The 18,688-nt window shown below is 41.5% G+C and overlaps 1 protein-coding gene across 2 annotated transcripts in view; it reads left to right on the top strand.

Moving 5' to 3' along the window:
- The window catches only part of mcama (melanoma cell adhesion molecule a), a 153,902-nt gene that overhangs the window by 78,926 nt on the left and 56,288 nt on the right, over window positions 1-18,688 (top strand). The window lies entirely within an intron of this gene.

The following is an 18,688-nucleotide window of genomic DNA, read 5'->3' as shown; positions in this document are numbered from 1 at the left end:
CTCGGGATCTTTCTGTGTGGAGTTTGCATGTTCTCCCCGTGAATGCGTGGGTTCCCTCCGGGTACTCCGGCTTCCTCCCACTTCCAAAGACATGCACCTGGGGTTAGGTTGATTGGCAACACTAAATTGGCCCTAGTGTGTGAATGTGAGTGTGAATGTTGTCTGTCTATCTGTGTTGGCCCTGTGATGAGGTGGCGACTTGTCCAGGGTGTACCCCGCCTTCCGCCCGATTGTAGCTGAAATAGGCGCCAGCGCGACCCCGAAAAAGGGAATAAGCGGTAGAAAAATGGATGGATGGGTATTAGAGTTTATTCCAAGTGAAAATACTTTGTTTTGATGTGACAAAACCTGAATCTCATTTTGCTTTGCTTGGATTTGCAAAGGTACCTTTGGATGCACAAGTAGCTGTTTTCCTTCTAGAGAGGCCATTTTCCTATATTTTGTGTGTATTATTTGGCGTGGCGACGTGTGTTACTGATAGTCTGCAACGTAATACAAACTAGGGGATACTTCCATACAACTTCAGACTGTCAACAACCTATGTGTGCGCACGTACGCGATTTTGTGCACTTAAAGAGAGTAGGAGACTGGAAGGGGCTATCAGCGAGGTGCGTAGAGTGGGGTGCGGGATTTACAGTTTGCATTCTGTCTGGTGACACAAGATTCAAGTACCTCAGCTTTAAGAGCAGACGCGGACTTGATCACCACGCATATCAGGGTTTCCCGCAGCGCTTTGTTGCTAAGGCGAAGCGGAGCAGCTTGTTAGGACTTTAGGTTAGGCGGCGGCTCTTTGTCGTAAAGGCGGCCGCCGCCTAACCTAAAGTCCTAACAAGCTGCTCCGCTTCGTTCTGCCTCTGTCTCTGTCAGTACTCTCTGCAGCACCCAGCATTGTCCCACCCACAGAACCATCTGATTGGTTACACAAAGAGCGGTAACAGCCAATCAGCAGTGTGTATTCAGAGCGCATGGAGTCTGTGCTCCAGCATCGTGACGAGCAGATAGGTGTTTAGCAGGTAAGCATCATGCAGCGGACTCTCCCCAGATTATAATAAACACCACCCATTCAACTACTAGTAACATCACTATGAGCCCATTGACGTTCTAGAAACATAAGCGGCAGCTCAGCTCGTTCGCAGTCCTTGAGATAAGGGCTAATTAGATTTTAGCGTTAACGGTAGTTCATTTTGCGGTGTGTGTGTGTGTCCGTGTGTGTGTCATGGACAGCAAAGTTCTGTCTGTCTGTTATTTCACTTTACCTTTTTTCTGTGTTGATTGAGCTGTGTTGAAGCAGCAAAAAACAACATTATGCTAAATGAAAAGTTTCCTGAAGCTGTCTCTGTTAGTTGATATAATAATGTAAGTGCATCATAAAGCCTACATGAACTCCATGGTGTTCAGGGATGAATAGTCTCTTCTATTGCTATTGTACTTTTTTTTCAGCTATAGTTACATTAATCATTAGTAATGTAGCAGCCTAGTTTTGAATGGCAGGGTCCTTGCAATCACATGTTGATAAAAATGTAACATTTACATAATAAGAATCAACTACAGGCTTCCCAAATGCTGTAATACATTAAGCATGATGAGTTCAGCATGTGGCATAATAATGACATACTTGTTACTAGGACTGTTTTGTTTTTACTTTATGGAAAAATTATTGAAATATATATCGTGTATCGCCATTCAGCATATGAAGCGGAAAACACAACCAAATATTGTAGGTTTCTTCACACGACAAAGCCGGCTTACGTCACCACAGCCTGTAGTCTATTGCCCCCCAGGCTGTAGTGGCAACGACGAGGTGGAGACGTGACGGCGACAGGCCGAGTTACACCAATCCTTACACCCACCCACTCCCTTCCCCGGTTTGTCCACTGGAGAGACACCACCTTAACTAACGCATTTTTGGGGGGAAACACTGTATATCCATTAAGCCAGAGGTGAGCTAGATGTGACGTCGTATGCAACCAAGCAATTGACATACCGGTGAGCTGCTGCACTGCCTCTGAGCTGGTTAAGGTTTGTGCTAGATTAAAAATCATGCTTCACTCTTGTATAGTAAAAGGTTGTGGCCTTATACCGATAAGTTGGTTAACTTTGAAATTTAACTCAGACCCGTAAATCGCAAGCAAGACACAATGTTTTCCCCCCAATTTTATATTTTTTTCATGACTAATTCGTCATCTAAAGAGGAAGATATAAACATCCCATCAGTTGACATACCTCTCAGAGCAGACATTGTACAGTAAGTGATTGTTTTATTATGTTTGTAGTTTGTCATTTTTGTTTAGCACTTAGCAATAGCGATACTTGCCGGATCTGTTTATCACTTCTAAAAATTGAAGTTTGTTTTCCTCATGTTCACGTTCAAAAATATAAGGTTCTGGATTATCATTTGTCCTTAAATAGTCATTGTTGGGGCTTCACGGTGGCAGAGGGGTTAGTGCGTCTGCCTCACAATACGAAGGTCCTGCAGTCCTAGGTTCAATCCCAGGCTCGGGATCTTTCTATGTGGAGTTTGCATGTTCTCCCCGTGAATGCGTGGGTTCCCTCCGGGTACTCCGGCTTCCTCCCACTTCCAAAGACATGCACCTGGGGATAGGTTGATTGGCAACACTAAATTGGACTTAGTGTGTGAATGTGAGTGTGAATGTTGTCTGTGTATCTGTGTTGGCCCTGCGATGAGGTGGCGACTCGTCCAGGGTGTACCCCGCCTTCCGCCCGATTGTAGCTGAGATAGGCGCCTGCGACCCCCGCGACCCCAAAAGAGAATAAGCGGTAAAAAAATGGATAGTCATTCTTGGCTCCTAGAAATTTGCTTTGATTAGTAGTTGTTGTTGTAGGAAATAGCCAACGTTTTGACGCATCTGAGAAATTAATGTACTGCAGTATGCTGAAAATGAGCAAAATATGTAAATATTAGATATTATTAGGTATTATTATGAATGTGCCTGTTAATACATTACGTATATACAGTGTGTATATAAAACCTTGGTGGGTTTTTTGGGATGTTTTAGAGTGCTTTATAGACAGAATTGAGCAACTCCCATTACCAACATTTTTACCTGACTCTTGCTATAATTTATTTACGATTTATAATGCACAAATAACAAAAAACATGTGTGCTGTTCTCACAATAGGATTGTAAATTAACATAATTCCAAAAAAGTGCAGTTCCCCTTTAAGTTAGTACCCTATCTGTTGGATGGCAGTCCAATCACCGTCATTTACTGACTATAAGCTGCAACTTTTTTCCCACACTTTGAACCCTGTGTCTTACAATTCTGCGGCTAATTTGGGGAATTTTTTTTCTCTGCGTTCACAATCTTCATGCCGTCAATAGATTTAACCTCGTCTTATCAGACCATTGAAATTTTCATACAGGCCTCTCTGAAATTGTTCACACCAAAAGAGAAATTTTGGGGGGGAATTTTGCATATCGTTCTCAATCATTATGTGAGACAAGAAGACGTGTCATTTTTGATGCATTCAAATACGTAAATAAATGTAGATTTAAAGTCTGCCTACAATAGAGTCAATGAGGGGTCCTCTATTCTGCTACTATAGCCCTCTTAACAACCATCCAAAAAGCGCCAACAATACTCCATTTACATTTTGTGGTCTGAATATTAACTAAGTTTGAGTGATATTGTTATTAAAGCTCGAATCCAGACAAACTATTACAGAGCTTGTGCTGCTATTTTGACATCATTGGCTGTTGAGCTGCTTTCTCGCCTCGGAGCTCATGAAAGTTATGTCTAGATCATAAATAATGCCTCTCACCTTGATAGTGGACATACTTTGACAAGTTGGTCAAATTTGGCATCCAATTTAGACCCTTAAATGGTGAGAAAGACGGCCAAAAGACGCTTGGTTGCACCCCACTTTTTTCTTTGCGAAGATTTTGAGTCATTCGTTATCTAAACGGGACTATGTCAACATACATCCCAGTGACAGCAGACAATGTACAGTAAGTGATGTTTTATTATGTCTCTTGGGACTCATGAAGTCTGCAGAGAGTAAAAAGAAACGATGTTCAAGGAAAAATTGAACATTGTGATGCGTTTGTGAAATTAATGCGTCACCGTATGCTTAAAATTATTAAAATACGTAAATATTACAAATAATGTGCCTGTTATGACATTACATTAATGGAGGTGTTTGGATGTTTTTTCAAGCGCTTTATTGAGCGACTTCTATATGCTCCATTGTACGCTGACTTTTGATTGCATTTACAGTATTTGCGAGTTAGAATGCATAAGAAAGACATGTGTGCCTTTTGGTTAAAAAAACATAATAAACTTGAGTCACTATCACTTCACTTCACTTCAAGCACCTGTGTAAAAATGTCATGTGTACACTTGTGGCATACAGACACATGTGGCCTATGCATGTGCAAAATGTCATGTGACCAAAAAGGTCATGTGACCAAAAATGAAGTGGGTGCGGTTTATATGAAGGTGCAGTCTGTTATCCGGGAATGATGGTAGTTGGCACAAGTCTTAAATCTTCCAGTGATATTCCGAGCGTAATGATGATGATGTTGACAATCGGAAGGGCATAAGAAGGCATTTGTTGGAATTTTGCAATAGGTCAGCGTGCTGTCGTCACATGTTTTATTGCAAAAAGGTTTTGGATTGTCTTAGAATAACAGCCCCACCTCTGGGCCTCTTACCTTCATGTCCTGTCGTTCTCTTGCATAGATTGCGAGGTGCAGAAGCCTCCGGATTATCTTTACTTGGACATGTGGTCAGCCTTCAACTGGTGGCAGCTCTGTACTCATTTAGTTGGGGTTTTGTTTTTCAATGTAAAAAAGTACCAACTGATTGTGGGAAAACATTTCAGTAGTGCAGTGATTCTCAAACTTTGGTACAGGTACCACGAGTGGTACACGGGCTCTAGTGGTACGCCAAAGAAATGTCTTAATGTCTTTCAATTAGGAGTGTAACGGTACACAAAAATTTCGGTACGGTACGTACCTCGGTTTAGAGGTCACGGTTCGGTTCATTTCGGTACAGTAAGAAAACAACAAAATATAAATTTTTTAGGTATTTATTTACCAAATTTTAAAACCATGGCTTTATCCTTTTAACATTGGTAACACTATAATAATTCTGCCCACGTTAATCAACATCAAACTGCCTCAAATTGTTACTCAGATTAAATAAAATGACAAAACTTTTCTTCTACATATAAAAAGTGCAACATTAAACAGTTTCTTGTCAACTCATCATGCTTAATTTATTACAGCATTTGGGAAGCCTGTAGTTGATTATTATGTAAATGTTATATTTTTATCAACATGTGATAGAAGGGACCCTGCCCTTCAAAGCTTTTCTGTCCGTAAAACACACACACACACACACACCACAAAATGAGCTAACGTTTCGCTAAAAGCTAATTAGCCTTCACCTCAAGCCAGAACTGCGAGCGAGCTGAGCTACAGTTTAAGTTTCTAGAAGGTCAACGGGCTCATAGTGATGTTAGTAGTAGTTGACTGGGAGGTGTTTATTATCATTTGGGGAGAGTACGCTGCCTTATGCCCACCTACTAAACACCTATCTGCTCGACGCTGAAACATTGACTACATGCGCTGTGAATACGCACTCCTGATTGGCTGTTACCGCTCTGAATACGCACTGCTGATTGGCTGTTACCGCCACATTTGTAACCAATCAGATGGTTGTGTGGGTGGGAAAATGCTGGGTGCTGGGACAGAGGCTGAAGAAGCAAAGCAGTTCGTTAAGACTTTAGCTTAGAAACCCGTTCAGTACACCGCCGTACCAACCGAAACGGTTCAATACAAATACACGTACCATTACACCCCTACTTTTAATGTAGCAGTTTTATTTTCCTATATTCAAACACTGTTATTGTTCAGACTGTATGCAATATTGCAGTATCCTTGCCTTGTTTTTAATGAATATTTAGACCTACTACGACACCGTATTTTAGCATTGGTCATTATGGTGTTACCTGGAGAGCCAAGTGTTTTCTGAGGTGGTACTGGAGGAACCACTGCTCTATTGTTAGGGGGGGTTTATTCAAAGTTGGATTCACAGTTGTATGTGCCAACTTCTTATTTGGCATTTTCAATGTTGTAACTATCAGGTCTCATGCAAACCCCAGCTTTTTTTTTTTTTTTTACCAGTGACTGCTAAACGGGAGTTTAAACCTCTTTGACTGCAGCTTGTTTTTGTCTTATCGATCCCCTCGCTTCCCCTCCCCTTTATGTAGACTCTGTGTTTAGTGTGTTGACCTTTAATTAGCCATCCTGTGTCTTCAGAGCAACCCGCATGCCTGAACCCCGCAGCTGCAAAGGAGAGGGGGGGGCGGCACCATTGATGGCGAGCAGAGGCAGAGAAACACATCAGCTACAAGCATCCATAAAACATTTATGTTACTCGCGCCCTTTCATGAATTCCCTCCCACCGGGTGTCGTGATGAAAAATTTATTGATTTGCCCGAGAAGTTGCTAACCAGGAGGAATAATTTGGAGTTCCTTAAATCACAGCGTCTTTGGACTTTTAGTTAAATATGGAAGAAGTAAATTAATTTCCGAAAAATGCAAATAGGTCATCGGTTTTTATGATGATTCGTAAGTATCTGGAAGTTTTTAGAGAGAGCGCAACAGAGGGCCCTTGTCAGGCTTGGACAAAGGAATGAACTCAGATGCAGAGTAGGGATACTTAGTAGGGCTTTTATTTTGACGGCTCTTTCACCTCCAGAGTCAGAGTAATACAATATCTACCAATAACAAAAAAACTGTCGGCGAAAAAGGTTCCAAAAAAAAGGAATAACCGAGAATCACTCCTAAAAGGAGGAAAATACAAAAACAAAAACGAACTATAATTTGCGCCGTATCTGCTGTGAAACTTATTAACATAAAACGCTCCAACAGGAGGAAGAAAATAATGATTAAGAACATTTCTACATTTAATCCTAATCTAATAATGGTTAAGTGTCATGTCTGTTAATTATGTTGTTGTTTGGCCATGTGCTGTTTGTTTTTTGGACTCTTTTTAGTTCCTGGTTGTGCACTCTTGCTTGTTTTGTTTCCATGACTACTCATTAGTTTCACCTGTCTAACGTTTAGCACTCGCGCACCTGTCACTAATCAGGTTGGTATTATTTAAGCTTGCAGTTGCCAGGCAGTCGGCCTGGCGACATTACTTCCTGGACACCCATGCTATCTGATATCCTTACTACTCATGCCATTGCCATGCTGCCATAGTTTTAATGCTGCTCGTTTCCTGCCACGTGAGTTTTGTGTATTCTTGTCACAATATGTGTTTATTTGTTTCATGTTCATAGTTTTTTGCCCAAGTGCTAGTTTTTGTTTCATTAGGGAACGGCGTGGCGAAGTTGGTAGAGTGGCTGTGCCAGCAATCTGAGGGTTATTGGTTCAATCCCCACCTTCTACCATCCTAGTTACGTCTGTTGTGTCCTTGGGAAAGACACTTCACCCTTGCTCCTGATGGGTCCTGATGAGCGCCTTGCATGGAAGCTCCCGTCGTCATTGTGTGAATGTGTGTGTGAATGGGCGAATGTGGAAAATACTGTCAAAGCGCTTTGGGCTCCTTAAAAAGGGGTAGAAAAGCGCTATACAAGTACAACCCATTTACCATTGAGTCAAGTTTGTTGTCCGCCTTTGTGCGCGCCTTCAGTTTTGTAACTTTTGTTCGAGTTACTTGCATCTCGGGGAAACAAACACCCCAAAGTCCACGCCCTGACATTAACAAAAAATCCCTCAAAAAATTTGAGGAAAGAATTGTAGGAAAAAATAATAACGCACCACTTCGTTAGAAAAAGATAAATGATAAAATTCAATCTACTGAGGAGGAGAAAAGTCAAACTCAAAATAGCAGTGTGGGAATTCAGGATCCAGAAAAATAAGCGTGGGACAAAGCATGGACATGAACATGGAAGCGAGACAGGTACGAAAACTCGAGACAATCTGGCACAGAACAAGGGGAGGCGTAGGCTTGTATGGCACATGAGGGTAATGGGAAAACAGGTTGAAACAATCAGGGGTCAGGGATGACGTCAGACTGATGACACAAGAAGAAGGGCGGGTGATCTGAAACAAGAGGAGTTACTTTTCAAAATAAAACATGCAATTCACAAGACTAAAGAAACCAAGACAAGACATCCCTCAGCCCGCGATTTGTTGACTCAATTGTTAGGGATTTATTTACGATTTTGAATGCATAAAAAAGCCAAGCGTATGTGTTCTCACATAAGGATTATGAATTATAAAAAACCCATCTCTTTCCAATTTTTGCGTATTTCCATTATGACCTGATAACATGGTCAGAATACAGAAGCGTTACTACCATGATGTCAATCTCCAAAAATAGCCGAGGTATTCAGAGTGGAATATTCCAAATGGCTGACTGAATTTGTGGCGTTTTTTTTTTTAGAACAATTTCCCTTGTGGATCAATAAAGTTAGTCTAAGTCTAAGTGATGTTTAAACAGTGTTTTCACATACTTTGCGGATTGTAAATAAAATTTGACATGGTAAAATCCAGGGGTGTCAGGGGCCGCATGGAGATAAATCTATTACCCCATGGGCTTGACGGGTAAGATCATGGTATAATAACTTAAAAATAGAACTACGACAAATTCAGATTGTTTTCTTTGTTTTACTTAGGCCCAAAATAGAACAAGGACATTCTGAAAATGTACATATCACAAATAATCCTATTGACATAACACTTCAAGTCAGTAAAAAAATCGAAAACACCATTAAGAAGACAATGGAATTAGACTTATTCTCAGTGTTTCTACAAACCAATTAAACTTTAAGTCACGGCCCATCTATGATTGAACAAAAACAAAATGAAGCATAAATAAAAATACCTCTCAGTATCAACTACGTTATTTGTCATTTCCATTGTGTACTTTCTTTAAATTTGCACAGAAGAAAATAATTTTCACATTACTACTGTATATCAATGTGCAGTGTCTCGTACAGCATTTTAAGTGAGGTTAGCAATTGTCTATTTTAGTCGCAGCCCTGCTTTACCGTGTACCTCTTGCTTGGTATACTTGCTCGCCCCAATATAAATGATTTGCTTGCCTCACAGAATTGCTATTGTGACATCGAGTGGACACTTTTAGAACAGCAGTTTCTTTATTTTAAAAATGCATTTCAATCTTACACTTACAAAAATCATCTCCCGGTCCGGATCAGGCCCGCGGGCTGCATGTTTGACTGGTTTAATGGATACAATGACACACAAATTGCCATATAAAGTCAATCAATCAATCAATCAATCAATGTTTATTTATATAGCCCCAAATCACAAATGTCTCAAAGGACTGCACAAATCATTACGACTACAACATCCTCGGAAGAACCCACAAAAGGGCAAGGAAAACTCACACCCAATGGGCAGGGAGAATTCACATCCAGTGGGACGCCAGTGACAATGCTGACTATGAGAAACCTTGGAGAGGACCTCAGATGTGGGCAACCCCCCCCCTCTAGGGGACCGAAAGCAATGGATGTCGAGCGGGTCTAACATGATACTGTGAAAGTTCAATCCATAGTGGCTCCAACACAGCAGCGAGAGTCCCGTCCACAGGAAACCATCTCAAGCGGATCAGCAGCGTAGAGATGTCCCCAACCGATACAGGCGAGCGGTCCATCCTGGGTCCCGACGAGCGGTCCATCCTGGGTCTCGACTCTGGACAGCCAGTACTTCATCCATGGTCATCGGACCGGACCCCCTCCACAAGGGAGGGGGGGACATAGGAGAAAGAAAAGAAGCGGCAGATCAACTGGTCTAAAAAGGAGGTCTATTTAAAGGCTAGAGTATACAGATGAGTTTTAAGGTGAGACTTAAATGCTTCTACTGAGGTAGCATCTCGAACTGTTACCGGGAGGGCATTCCAGAGTACCGGAGCCCGAACGGAAAACGCTCTATAGCCCGCAGACTTTTTTTGAGCTCTAGGAATCACTAATAAGCCGGAGTCTTTTGAACGCAGATTTCTTGCCGGGACATATGGTACAATACAATCGGCAAGATAGGCTGGAGCTAGACCGTGTAGTATTTTATACGTAAGTAGTAAAATCTTAAAGTCACATCTTAAGTGCACAGGAAGCCAGTGCAGGTGAGCCAGTACAGGCGTAATGTGATCAAACTTTCTTGTTCTTGTCAAAAGTCTAGCAGCCGCATTTTGTACCAACTGTAATCTTTTAATGCTAGACATGGGGAGACCCGAAAATAGTACGTTACAGTAATCGAGACGAGACGTAACAAACGCATGGATAATGATCTCAGCGTCTTTAGTGGACAAAATGGAGCGAATTTTAGCGATATTACGGAGATGAAAGAAGGCCGTTTTAGTAACGCTTAAGTCAACTTGTTTTTCAACTCTACTCGTACTTGAAAAGCTACCACTGTCCTCTTAATAGTTGCACATTGCACATATTAAATATATAAAAGTACACCCCAATTTCAGACATTCTACCTCCACTCCAGACAATCTCATGCGTGTGAGCATACCATCCGGTTGTGGCAGCACTGTTTCAGTGGTCTTTTTTTGGCAGCCCAATTTTCGATGCATCGCCAGTCAATAGTGCGCAAACAATAGGCTAAATGTAGTAGTTTAAGATATATATATATATATATATATATATATATATATATATATATATATATATATATATATATATATGTATATATATATATATATATGGATATTAGGGGTGTAACGGTACACAAAAATTTCGGTTCGGTACGTACCTTGGTTTAGAGGTCACGGTTCGGTTCATTTTCGGTACAGTAAGAAAACAACAAAATATAAATTTTGGGGTTATTTATTTACCAAATTTGTAAACAATGGCTTTATCCTTTTAACACTGGGAACACTATAATAATTCTACCCACGTTAATCAACATTAAACTGCCTCAAGTTGTTGCTTTGATTAAGAAAAAATACAAAACCTTTCTTCTACAAATAAAAAGTGCAACATTAAACAGATTCAAGTCAACTCATCATGCTTCATTTATTACAGCATTTGGGAAGCCTGTAGTTGACTTTTATTATACACACACATGCACAAACACGCACGCACGCACACACACACAGCAAAATGAGCTATCGTAACGCTAAACGCTAATTAGGGTTCACCTCAAGCCAGAACTGCGAGCGAGCTGAGCTGCAGTTTAAGTTTGTAGAAGGTCAACAGGCTCATAGTGATGTTAGTAGTAGTTGTGACTGGGAAGTGTTTTTTATAATTTGGGGAGTGTACGATGTCCGCTGCTAAACACATGTCTGCTCATCTCAGCGCCGGAGCACTGACAACATGCGCTCTGAATACGCACTGCTGATTGGCTGTTACATCGCTCTGAATACGCACTGCTGATTGATTGGCTTTGTATGTAACTAATGAGATGGTTGTGTGGGCGGGACAATGCCCGGTGCTCACTGCTCAGACAGAGGCAGAAAGCAGAGCAGCTTGTTAAGAAACACCCTCGATACACCCTCGTACCGAACCGAAACCCCCGTACCGAAACGGTTCAATACAAATACACGTACCGTTACACCCCTAATATATATATATATATATATACACAGTATGTATACATAGATTCCTAACAAATAGCGATGTTTAAAGTTTTGGAAATGACGTGTACGCTGTGGCGCAGTTGTTTACATATTACGTAAAAGTTGTTTATGTAAGTGAGTTTAAAAAAATAACAAATCAACGCTGATGTCTGGGTTTTCCACGCTGATGTCTAGGATTCTTCCGTCACGACTCGAATAGGACTCTGGACACAGAGGCAGGATTTCGGAAAGAGATATTTATTCCGACAAGGGAAGGGGTCTAAAAGGGGAGAAACAAAACAGGCTATTAAAAACAGAACTAACCTGACCTATAAACTAACAAAAATATTAATAACTCAAAACAGAGGGATTGATAGGTTGAATGATTGAAACTTTTATAAGTAGATTGCACAGTACAGTACATATTCCGTACAATTGACCACTAAATGGTAACACCCGAAAAAGTGTTTCATCTTCTTTAAGTCGGGGTCCACGTAAAAAGGTGCTAAGAATACAATATGCAAACTACAACAAAAAGCGCTCCAACAGAGGCAATACTAGGAAGCTAATCTTACCTGACAAAGGTTTACAAACAAATAACCTCCCGTGGACCAAAAAGTACAAAACTTGGCAATGGCTGTCGGCAAGACTGTGGAACTGGCGGTCCGCACAAGAAGATACGAAACACTCTGGCACACGACAAGAGGAGCACAAGATATTTATACACATGAGGGAGAGTGACACAGGTGGGCAAAATCAGGCAATCAGGAAAGACGTCAGACCAGTGAAACAGGAGGAAGGAAGAGGTCAGCATTTCAAAATAAAACAGGAAATGACAAAACAACACGAAACCCAGACCAGACTTCACCCAGGTGTGACATCCTCGACCTAAAATCCATAAAAAGATAAGAATCCACAGAAATATACTATACTACATACATACATTCATAAATTATATTAATTTTATTTGTTTTTACATTAAAAAAACAACACATTTTTAAGGCGTGGCGGCTATTATTTTGCTGTGGCGGATCAAGTACATGTAGGAAAACCCTGTAGTTGTTAAAAACATGGCCATATAAAAAAAACCATCCATATACATATATTTTTTTATATATATACATACACACACACCTACTAAACATTGGCAGTACGGGTTTTTGTCTCTAGTCAATGCATTCACTCTGATAGGTCTTTTGTGTCCCAGAAAATGTGTGAAACAAACGGATACCTGCAAAATAGGTTGAACCCAAAGCACCGTACCCTGGAGGAGGTCCACCTTAACATCAATCACCAGCGTGCGGGGTTGTGACCTCGACCACTGCTATGCGGCGCTGCATGAAAGGGAAGATAATTACATAAAGAGGGGCCTCTGAGGAGATTTCTAGCACTTCCTTATCTCCCTGTGCCAAAAGAATAAAGGAGCGTGGACTCGCTCGCGGCTACTGACTGTCACCAAGGGAACGGACCGCTGAGAGATTTGCGCCACATTCTGCTTCTGAAAGCACGACAAGGACCTCTCGTCCCTCTACTGTGTGTGTGTGTGTGTGTGTGTGTGTGTGTGTGTGTGTGTGTGTGTGTGTGTGTGTATGTGTGTGTGTGTGCGCGCTTGCTTTGATGTGAGACAGTACACTTTGTCCCCCAGGTGTTCATCACCACACCAGCCTTGTGTATAGAGAAATCCTTTTGGCTGTCAGCCGTACTTACATGCTCGCTCTTTTGCACCCTGTGAAGGAGCCTCCCTCTATCCATTTACACAGCAACGCTCCATGTCTGCACTCACCAGGCCTGGACAATTAATCCACAAATGATCAAAATTAGGGATGTGCCGATCATCAGCAAGTTGTGTATGTCCATACGTAGTGGGGAGCTGCTCCCCTAAGTTAAAGGGGAACATTATCACAATTTCAAAAGGGTTGAAAACAATAAAAATCAATTCCCAGTGGCATGTTGTATTTTTTGAAGTTTTTTTCAAAATTTTACCGGTCTCCGAATATCCCTAAAAAATGCTTTAAAGTGCTTGATTTTCGCTATTTGCGAAACCACTATCCATTTCCCTGTGACGTCATACAGTGCTGCCAATGTAAACAAACAATGGCGAATAGCACAGCAAGATATAGCGATATTAGCTCGGATTCAGACTCGGATTTCAGCGGCTTAAGCGATTCAACAGATTACGCATGTATCGAAACAGATGGTTGTAGTATGAAAGTATTAAAGAAGAAACTGAAGCTATTGAGCGAATAGCTATTGACGCTGTTCATAGCCATAGCATGGCCGAATAGCTGCGTTAGCATCGCCGGTAAAATTTGTGGACCAAACGATCAGGACTTTCGCATCTTGTAACACTGGAGCAACTTAAATCCGGGTGGAAGGAAACGTAATATAGTTGCAAATGCATCTGCAGGTTATCCATACATCTTTGTGCCATGTTTGCTTTAGCACCGCCGGTAAATAGCATGTTAGCGTCGATTAGCGTAGCATGTTAGCATCGATTAACTGGCAGTCACGCCGCGACCAAATACGTCTGATTAGCAAATAAGTCAGCATCAACAAAACTCACCTTTGTGATTTTGTTGAATTTATCATTGCAAATGCATTTGCAGGTCCATCCATTTTCTACCGCTTATTCCCTTTCGGGGTCGCGGGGGGTGCTGGCGCCTATCTCAGCTACAATCGGGCAGGTTATCCATAAATCTCTGTGGCATGTCTGTCATCGCCGGTAAAATGTGGAGCCACTTTGGTACATTCAACGGGGGTCTGGCGGCAGACACTTTCGCATCCGCGGGCCAGTGGTGCAACTTGAATCCCTCCCTGTTAGTGTTGTTACACCCTCCGACAACACACCGACGAGGCATGATGTCTCCAAGGTTCCAAAAAATTGTCGAAAAAACGGAAAATAACAGAGCTGAGACCCAATGTTTACAATGGGTTGAAAATGAAAATGGCGGCTGTGTTACCTCAGCGACGTCACATTCTGACGTCATTCCCTCCAGAGCGATAAACAGAAAGGCGTTTAATTCGCCAAAATTCACCCATTTAGAGTTCGGAAATCGGTTAAAAAAATATATGGTCTTTTTTCTGCACCATCAAGGTATATATTGACGCTTACATAGGTCTGGTGATAATGTTCCCCTTTAATGATAATCACCTCCGCTATGGCAAATAAACTGCATTTCTTAATATCTTAGGCATCATTACCAAGTATTAGGAAGAGGCTAAACATGTTACACACCAAGAGCAAGCAGGATTAGGCATGCTAATAGCCAAGGTAGCCGCTAACTTGTTTCTGGTTAGAGCAGGCCTGGGCAATTATTTTGACTCGGGCGCCACATTTAGAGAAAAACATGTCTGGGGGCCGGTATATATATTTTTAGGAACACTTTTACAAAACCCAACAATAATGTCTGATTGAATGCTAAAACGTTATGATAGACCGCCTTTAAAAAACACAATGGAATTGTACATTTTTCTATTTAGGATAAAACACTGAATATTGACAAAATATGAATGTCACGCCTGCTTTCGATCGACATATTTTACAATCAAGTGAAACGCAACAAAAATGCAACAAACAGTGAAATGTGAACGCGAAGGGTACACAATAAAAACCACATACAATCTGATATCTCTGATATTTACTGAATTCCGCCCAGGGATCAATAAAGTACTTTCTATTCTATTGTATTCTATTATATTATGTTATATTCTACTAAGCTTTAGAACTTTGTTGTGCAAATCTCCTTCCGCGTCTGTGGAAACGCTTCCCGCCCACACTGCTTGGTGCCACGTCTGAGCTGCTTTGACATAGATGACCATAGCAACGAATAGGACTGCGAATATTTGGGTGTCCCACAATTCGATTCAATATCGATTCTTGGGGTCGCGATTCGATTATGTCAAATGAGGGATTTTTAATCACTGCTATGCTGAAAATATAACTAATATTAATACTGTTGTTGATAATATTAATTTTTGTTTCACTACTTTCGGTTTGTTCTGTGTCGTGTTTGTGTCTCCTCAATTGTTCTGTTTATTGCAGTTCTGAGTGTTGCTGGGTCAGGTTTTGTTTTGGAATTTGATTGCATTGTTATGGTATTGCTGTGTAGTGGTTTGTTAGATTGATTAAAAAAAAAAATCGATTTAAAAAAAAGAGAATCGATTCTGAATCGCACAACGTGAGAATCGCGATACGTATTCGAATCGACTTTTTCCCACACCCCTAGTAACTAATTAGATGACCATAGTAAATAATTAGATGAAGTAAAGTGAATTATATTTATAAAGCGCATTTCTCGAGTGACTCAAAGCGCTTTACATAGTGAAACCCAATATCTAAGTTACATTTAAACCAGTGTGGGTGGCACTGGGAGCAGGTGGGTAAAGTGTCTTGCCCAAGGACATAAAGGCAGTGACTAGGATGGCGGAAGCGGGAATCGAACCTACAACCCTCGAGTTGCTGACACGGCCACTCTACCAACCGAGCTATGCCGCCCCAATAGTATAGACGACCATAGTAACTGGTATATCATCCATAAGCGCAGATTCCAACCATTGAAATACTTTGTATAGTTGAAGACTTACTAATGGCAGCTACACTTTCCATCTTAAAAATCTAAAAAAATTATTTGGGAATGTCTGGCGGGCCAGATTGAGAAGTTCAACGGGCCGCATGTGGCCCCAGGGCCTTAATTTGCCCAGGGCTGGGTTAGAGTGTCCGCCCTGAGATCGGTAGGTCGTGAGTTCAAAAAATGGGACCCATTACCTCCCTGCTTGGCACTCAGCATCAAGGGTTGGAATTGGGGGGATTAAATCACCAAAATGATTCCCGAGCGTGGCCACCGCTGCTGCTCACTGCTCCCCTCACCTCCCAGGGGGTGGGTCAAATGCAGAGGGTAATTTCACCACACCTAGTGTGTGTGTGTGTGTGTGTGTGTGACTATCAGTGGTACCTTAACTTTAACTTTACACAAGCTAGAAACAACGGAAGAAACAAGTGCTTAGTCAAGTCTAAGAAGTGTAGATAGAAGCACGTTACAGAAAAAAGTAAGAAAATATTAACAAGTAATATCAGTTCAAAAGAGGATAATATAACAACTGTTGGTGTGTCAGAAGTGTCACAGTCAGTACACGACAGGTTAGAGCAGTGGTCCCCAACCATTGACGCATTTTCTACCAGGCCGCACAGAAACATGAAATAATTTTTACACGACTGCATTTTCTCCGACTATTTTGTCCTCATCATCATCAGCGGTCACTCGAACGAGTATGACAATCCTCTTGGTAGGGGTGTATCCCTTTATGGAGGATGCCTGTGCGTGACTTTGTTGAAGACTGGTGCACAGACAGTCACCACACGATCCTTGACAGAATCGGGTCAGGGTCCAGTGGCACGGAGTCCAAGACGACTGGGGACCCTTTTCTGCTGCAGCCTTCTTCCTCCATCGGAGCCGTTGTGGTAGTTCTTACATCTGCCGTGTATCCCTGACTAGGGGGCAGTCAGGTACTAGGCCTTTGCCAAAGGCCACCTGGGGTGACAGTAGTAAAGGGGTTAACCTACTCGTGCCCCAAAACCCCATAGAGGAGCCTCCACTGCCGGATGCATTTTAACATCATGACTAGGACACTAGAGATGCGCGGTTTGCGGTCTCACCCGCGGAGTCCGCGGATAAACCACGGGTCGGGCGGGTGACATGACGAAAAAATAGATTTTAATTATATTCGGGCGAGTGGCGGTTGAACCATCCGGAAATATTTGATATACATGGTTCTGGGATCGGTATCCTTTACCGTTCAAAGAGCCATTTCAGACCCGTGTCATAAAGCGAAGAAGACAATAGGAGACGTTAATATTCTCTAGAATGACTGCCGGCAGATACCCAGATAATAAGTATTAGGGCGTGCTATGAAGCCATTGGCTTTGTCGCCTTCTACAGCATGTACGACCTACTTGTCAGTCCAGCAAGATGTTGTGTGTGGCTTCCGCAGCAACACGCACACGACTGCAAGGCATACTGGGTGACACAGAGTACACTAATGGTTGTGATTTAAACAATTTTAACACACTTAGTAATATGCGCCATGCTGTGAAGAATGACAAACACATTTCGGGAGAACATCCTCACAGTAACACAACATAAACGCAACACAACAAATACCCAGAATCCTTTGTATCCATGACAGTTACTGACTATTTTATACACTCCGCTAGCAAGCACGACTTTGGTGATGCGGTTGCGGATGAAATAATTGCCTATCCGCGCATCTCTACTAGACACACCAATGAGCTTGTTTATAGATGTATAAAACTCCTCACAGGAAGTTGCCATTTGTTATAACTTTGTGACATAATACAATACACATTAAAGAATATATAAAATATAAATGTGACATATTGTAGCCAAAGGCTGATTTCCATCTGCAGTCCCTAGGAGGTTGGTGGTAACCTGCTGGGGATCTCATTACAAAGAAACAAGTCCAGGGCTCCTACTAATTCAGCGTTATAGCGAATTGTATTTTTCATGCACTTATTTTTGCTGTGTTTATCTGGCACAAGTGGAAAGCCGGTCCCTGAAAATAATGCCTACTTCAAAGGCAGATTGATCCATAAATTGGTAGTGTACTGTAATTTCAGTTCATAATCGAACCTAGAATTAAATCAATATTTTTATTTGATCAAAATCCATGTATTGATAGATTAATTAATGTTTACACATTCAGAGACTAATTAACTGGACAATGGAGGACTTTGAGGGCAAAAATAATTCAAATGACTAATAGATAATAGTTTTTGAATGTATTTAGTTATTGACTCTGTTTTGCTTAAACAGTTGTTTGTAATAAAAGAAATCAATGGTTTAAATAGTGCCCTGCGATGAGGTGTCGACTTGTCCAGGGTGTACCCCCCGCCCCCGGTAGAAAATGGATGGATGGATGGATGCTTTAGACATCGCTTCACAAGGATGGGAAAGGTACAGTCTTTAATACCATCCTAAAAAGTCCTTTTTCATTTTAATCCACAAATCCAAATCCAAAATGACAGAAGAACAGACTTGCCTGCGCCGCCAACGCACAAGAGGATTGAATAACAAAAGCATATTTTAAGTATCTAAAACCACATTACTGTA

Source organism: Nerophis ophidion, linkage group LG04, assembly GCF_033978795.1.
Source record: "Nerophis ophidion isolate RoL-2023_Sa linkage group LG04, RoL_Noph_v1.0, whole genome shotgun sequence".
Taxonomy (NCBI): Eukaryota; Metazoa; Chordata; class Actinopteri; order Syngnathiformes; family Syngnathidae; genus Nerophis; species Nerophis ophidion.
This window is presented reverse-complemented; position numbering and strand designations above follow the sequence as displayed.